Below are 5,998 nucleotides of genomic sequence, written 5' to 3' on the forward strand. Positions count from 1 at the left end.
AAGGTTATAAAGTTCTTAAGGTAGTTGTCTCAGAGCAGCACTCACTCTTTCACCAAGGCTTGTCTTCTTGGGACCCTGAAGCCGAGTCTTCCTGTCTAATGTCAGCTGCTGCTCTGAGGCTTAGCGGACTCCCTTTTTAACATTAATGTTTAAGCATGTACATTTGAAGTAAGCAATATAGAAAAAATTCAAAATAATTGCTGCATTACTCCATTCAGCCTCAATTTCAAATGTTTACTTGAGTGTGCACATACTACATGGCATCATGTTTATCTGCATTGTACACGTTTTAAAGCCAGCAACTGTGTCCAGTGCTTCACACACTGTTCATACTTTGTTACAAAATGTATGCGAATCAGCTTTCGCTTTTTGCCAGTCCATTTTTGGGATGTTTGTCCAACGTCTGCATCGGGATGTGAGACGTCTCCAAACTACACATCAAACAGCTGTCCCACAGATGGCTAAGGAGCAATAAGGGGCGAAAAACGTTCAGAAATAATGTATATGTGATGAGCTTAGACACACGAGTGTTTTCAAGAGCAAATGTAGAACGACAACCATGATTTTAAGAGAATCTGCAGGTGGGCAAGTTGGTACATTATTAGATTAAAAAGCGCCAGACAACAAAGAAAAATGCAAGAATTGGACGGGACAATGCGCTACTTTCCACTGAATTTAATGTACCACCCAAAAGGCACTCTTTCATGACTGATGAGCTCTACAGTCCGCGTGAAGCCTCTGCACTCGCAATCTTTGCAGAGACCTCTCAGTACGCCCGAGATGTCCTCGGAGACGGTTGAACACGCCATGGTGACTTGCAGAGATGCAACTCCTGTAAGGACTGTTTGGTCATCTACCTGCTGAATGATGAGGCACAGTGACTGATTGCAGCGATTGACAGTAACCGTTTGTGCCATACTTTCGTTAGCGAGCGTGATTTCACTCTCATGGCTCCCATGTATATAGTTCCTTCAGTGACAACCTTTGGTGATGTCATTTAGTCACATCACGAAACTCTTGACTTATTTCCCTCAACCAGTTTTGACTTATTTATTTCATTTTGCGACCAGACTTCAATGAGACCACGGAAGCTAATATTGCCTGAAAGGACTATAGAGCTCCCCATTACGTGACTAGAATTTGGTGGCCTTCTTTACCTGCCTCTAGATGCGACCACAAATTTTCACAAAAGGCTCAGACGCCAAAAAGGATAAAAAGGACTTGGGAAAAACCATATGTCGTCGTCCTTAAACCTGGTTGGCTGGACCAACTAAAGGGGCTGCAATAATGAAGCTGAAACATTTCTCTGCACTTATTGTGATTTTTTGCTGATACATACCGATATTTGAAATTTGTTCAGATAATGGTCGATAATTTTATCTCATATTTAAATAAAATGCAAATGCGCTGTCAAGATATTCCCCCCCCCGCTCCCCCCCCCCCCAATCTCTGTCAAATATATTTTCCGGGTAGGACCCTTGGCTCCATCAATACAGTGGGAACGCGCAATCTCGCTATCAAAGATAGACACGCGGAGAGTTACCGAGGCCTTCACCGTCCGACGTTCAAATTCCTCCGAAAAACCACGTGCTCCACCGTTCGTGTTTACTTTTAGAGCGCAGCTCTTAGGGGCCCGTTCCCGGCTTGAGCGGCGTCGGCGTAACCAAGGTCATCCCAAGGTCACGTGACCCCAAGGTCACGTGACTCCTCCAGGTCACGTGACCCCTCCCAAGGTCCTCAAGGTCACGTGACCCCACGTGACCCCCAAGGTCACGTGACATTGGGGGTCACGTGGGGTCATCTTGGGATCACGTGACCCCCAAGGTCACGTGACCCCTCCCAAGGTCATCTCAAGGTCACGTGACCCCAAGATGACCCTACGTGACCCTTTGAAGGTCCCGTGACCTCCAACGTCACGTGACCCCCAAGTCACGTGACCCCCGAGGTCACGTGGTCTCCTCCCCAAGGTCACGTGACCCCCGAGGTCACGTGACCACTAAGGTCACGTGACCCCTCCCAAGGTCATCTCAAGGTCACGTGACCCCAAGGTCCCCACGTGACCCCCAGGTCACGTGACCCCTCTGAGGTCACGTGGGGGTCACCCTGAGGGTCACCTTGGGGGTCACGTGACCTTGAGGTGACCCCACGTGACACCCAAGGTCACGTGACCCCCAGGTCACGCCTCCCCGAGGTCACGTGACCCCCTTCCCCGCCCGAAGTCACGTGACACCCCCCCCCCCCCCCCCCGAGGTCACGTGACCCCCCTATTGAAAATTCCATCAAGCTACGTAATTTGGGACACTGACTGCCAGTCAGCAGCGTTGGTGGAACGTGATGGACCATCAGACGTCATCTGATGGTCCATCAGATGACGTCTGACTGCCACTGTCAAGGGAATTTCATCAACAAGGTCAGCATTTATATAAGAGTAAAGCTATACGCACTCATAAATATCGCCAAATGCCTCGACAAAACAAAATGTTCGAGAAAAAAAAAAAAAAAAAAGCAGCATTACTGTGCATTAAACCCGCGACCACATGCGTACAAACCGGACACGTTAACCGCTATGCCACGCCACCGTTGTAGAAACTCGATTTGACTATTCGTTTTATACGAAATGCTTTGGCTGCAAATGCAGTTAAGCCGTCAGCATGTTATGCAAAGCACTCGTACATCACTCGCCGTACTTCAGTTCTACTCACCTGCCATGTAGAGTACTTTCGCGTCGTAGAACGATCCTTTTGTTCGCGCATCACCGGCCCAGTAGACCTGGTACACCCTGTCGTCTTCAACTACACCGCTTAAGTCCCTTACATCGTCGGAACTCACAACAGGCTGAGTCTTGTCGAGTAGAAATTCTACTAAAGCATAAGACATTGTAGAGCCCGGGCAGGATCGGCAGGTTGGAGCGAGCGGGCAAACAAAACGAGTCGAGAGCGATCGTTCATGAAAGCTCGGCGAAGCCTCTATGGGCGAAGCGAAGTGCGAAGTGTCGTGTTCGGCGCTTCGGTGGGCTTCTGATCAAGGTTGTCGGTCGGTTGCGTGTCATATCTCTAACGCCAGCGGTTTTATGGGCTCACGTCCCGAAATCGTTTTCTCGTGCATAGATTACTTTTCGTATTCATAGATTTGACGAAATAGTGGTACCCGAACGAACTTTACGTCCTTTGACCGTACGTCTGTCTGCACGTCAAAGCTTTCTGACGTACAGTCAGAGACAATCGATGTACAGTCAGAATCACCACCAAGACATCCTGATGGCATTTCGCGGCGGCCGACTGCCACCAGGAAACCATCAGAAAGCCGACAAGCGGGGTCTGACTGGAGTTTGACTGTCGGTCAGAGTAACTTGTTGGCCAATCAGACATGCTTGACGTACAGTCAGGCACAGTCAGTGGTCCACTAGAAAACATTGACTGCCAAACAGGGTTACATTGATGGATTTTTCCTTCGGGCCCCCCCCCCCCCTCCCGGAGCATATTAAAGAATGAGGGGAGGAGGAGGAGAAGGCGGAGGGGTCTACCCTCCCCTCAGTACCCTTCACTCCTCCTCCTCAAGAGCTGCACTCCAATTCGGCGTTACAGGGATTTGTAAACGGCTTTCACTTTTTTTTATAAGCACGGGCTCAAACCGATGTCGCGTCTTTAAGCGAGAATTAACATTTGCACAAAGGTGAGTATTTACAGGGAAAAGCTAAACACGTCGACAAAACACTGGCGAGGCGTCGCACATGAGCACGAGGACGGGCATCCAGAACAAAACAACAAAAAAAATCGGCAGAGAGCATTTTATACAAAGAAAAAAATAGAACTAAGTGGAAAGCAAGCCGCACACCAAAAACAAAAATGACGTGCGGCCGCCTATGGTGTGGGATCGAACTTAACGAATTTGAACCACGTGCACACTCCGCAGCGAAGGCCATAAACGCGAGGCTCTTGACCTGCATGAACCCTCGCAAAGGTAAACTCTGCGCCAGAAGCTCCGGCTCCGCTTCCATCACGCGCGCTAGATAGCCACCGCCGTGCTTTGCCTCCGCATACTCACCCCAAGTTCACGAGCTACCGAAGTGACCAAAGACAGAAAGCTCGTTCTGGAGCCAGAGCTTCTTGCGCATTATAAATAGAGAAAAGCTTTGGTAAACGCTCACCTTGTTATTCATCGAAATGAAGATCTCCACTCTTTTGAGTTGAAAGCCGCTCCACGGGTTTTCCCACGCTAACGTCCCTTTGTTTCTGCCAAACCGTGGTGAAACCAGGGGGGTAAAGGTGGGTGAGGAGGAGTAGCAAATCCCGTGCGCCGACATCCTTGGTCCCAAGTGAAGGATCACGAAAGAGAGCGACAGAACACGAGAGAAAGAAACCAATATCGACAGCTGAAGGACGACAGTCGCAATGGTAATCGCGAAGATTGAAAACTCTCAGCAATATAAATAGTGATAATTTAGCATTGTAAACAAAATTTTGAGCTTTTCTAACGCTTATAAAAAGTGGTATATTCATTACGCTGCATTAACTTCCCTTCTGTCGAAATCTCTGAAATCTGGTGGTTGCGCGGTTTCGTATTCCTCAACCGCGCCAAGCCCCGCTCCACCGGCGAAGCCGTGTATCTGGTTTAGTTTAGCGTTGACGCGAGGCCGTAGATCTGCGCGCTATGCAAAAAGAAGGCTTCGAAAGGAACGCGAATATCTTGCCACCGGTAAGTTTGTGGATTGTTGAAGTTCATGAAACTGCTCTGATGATAATTATATTTGTGAAATCGAAGGCAGTTGGTAACCATGTGTGGGACCCCGAGGGTCTGCCTGCATGCTCCGCCGCTGGCGGCAGCCAGAATGCATGGGAAAATGGCGGACCTTTTCCTCTAGAGTTAGTATGTATAATCTCTATGGGTGAAACAAACAAAGCGTACTGATTTCCACACGCGCGCTCTGCTGTTCCAGGCCTGGCTGCTAGTCGTCGAAGCGCGGAAGACAGGGGGCGCCACATGTGAGCTAAGCAGAATGCGAAACGATAGGCAGCCTTCCGGGAGTAAGTCACACACTGTGAAAATAGCAACTAATAAAATCAAACCACCACAGTTTCTGCCACTCAGGTCGAGCGTACGAACAAGGAAGTCGACTTTGTTAAGCAAAACTGCAAAACCCATGAAGATGATAGAAACGGTCAACGAGGTAGAGGGGCTTAGAGCAATAAACCGGGGTTCCGGTCTGCGCTCGAAAGTGACCCCCATAAGGCGGCTGCCATTGGACGCAAATTTGACCACTCGTCACATGACCAAACCAAAGACGTGACGTCACAGGAAAGATGGCAGCGCCCATGCAGCGGCTGGCCCAAGCTGGGCCCGAGCATTGGCCGGAGCTTATCGGATGCTTTGTTCGTTGTCGTTCGTCTCGGCGAGTTGATTTTAGGGGCGGAAGCCGTCATATGAGGTTGTATGAGGCCGGTCGAAAGCGACTTCAGAGTTCAGCGTGGTGTCTGACGTAAGTATAACGTGAAAATACGGAGGAACTGTGTGCACTTCGCTAGTGACCGACGGGGATATTGCCACGAAGGAGACAATCGTCCCTACGTTGCTCGGACCTCGGATTGATTTGGACACCGCTAGGATAAATTTTAAGGCGACGTTTTTGTGGTCTCGACTTATGCCACAAAGTCACGACGACCACCCTCCGGCTACCCGCTACTATTCAATACCGATTCAACGAGACACCCCAACGCCGAAGCATTCCCGACATCGGGAAGAACCTGTGCAGGTCCGCGCTGAACAAAGTACACCAAGGAAAACGGAGGTACTGCGAATGGCTGACCGAAAACCACTCTGCTACCACTGCATGAGGCCGACCATGTCTACTGGAGGTGCGCGTACCAATGAATTGGCCTGCAAGGGTTCGTGCCGAACGACCCTCGACCACGTCTCGACGAGCGTCGGGGAAGATTGAGGATTATCTTCGGCGATCTTTGTCCCTAGTGCCTACATTACCCCGAAGCTCGTGATCTACTTC

The sequence above is a fragment of the Ixodes scapularis genome, unplaced genomic scaffold (assembly GCF_016920785.2).
Source record: "Ixodes scapularis isolate PalLabHiFi unplaced genomic scaffold, ASM1692078v2 PGA_scaffold5__190_contigs__length_132052651, whole genome shotgun sequence".
NCBI classification, from domain to species: domain Eukaryota; kingdom Metazoa; phylum Arthropoda; class Arachnida; order Ixodida; family Ixodidae; genus Ixodes; species Ixodes scapularis.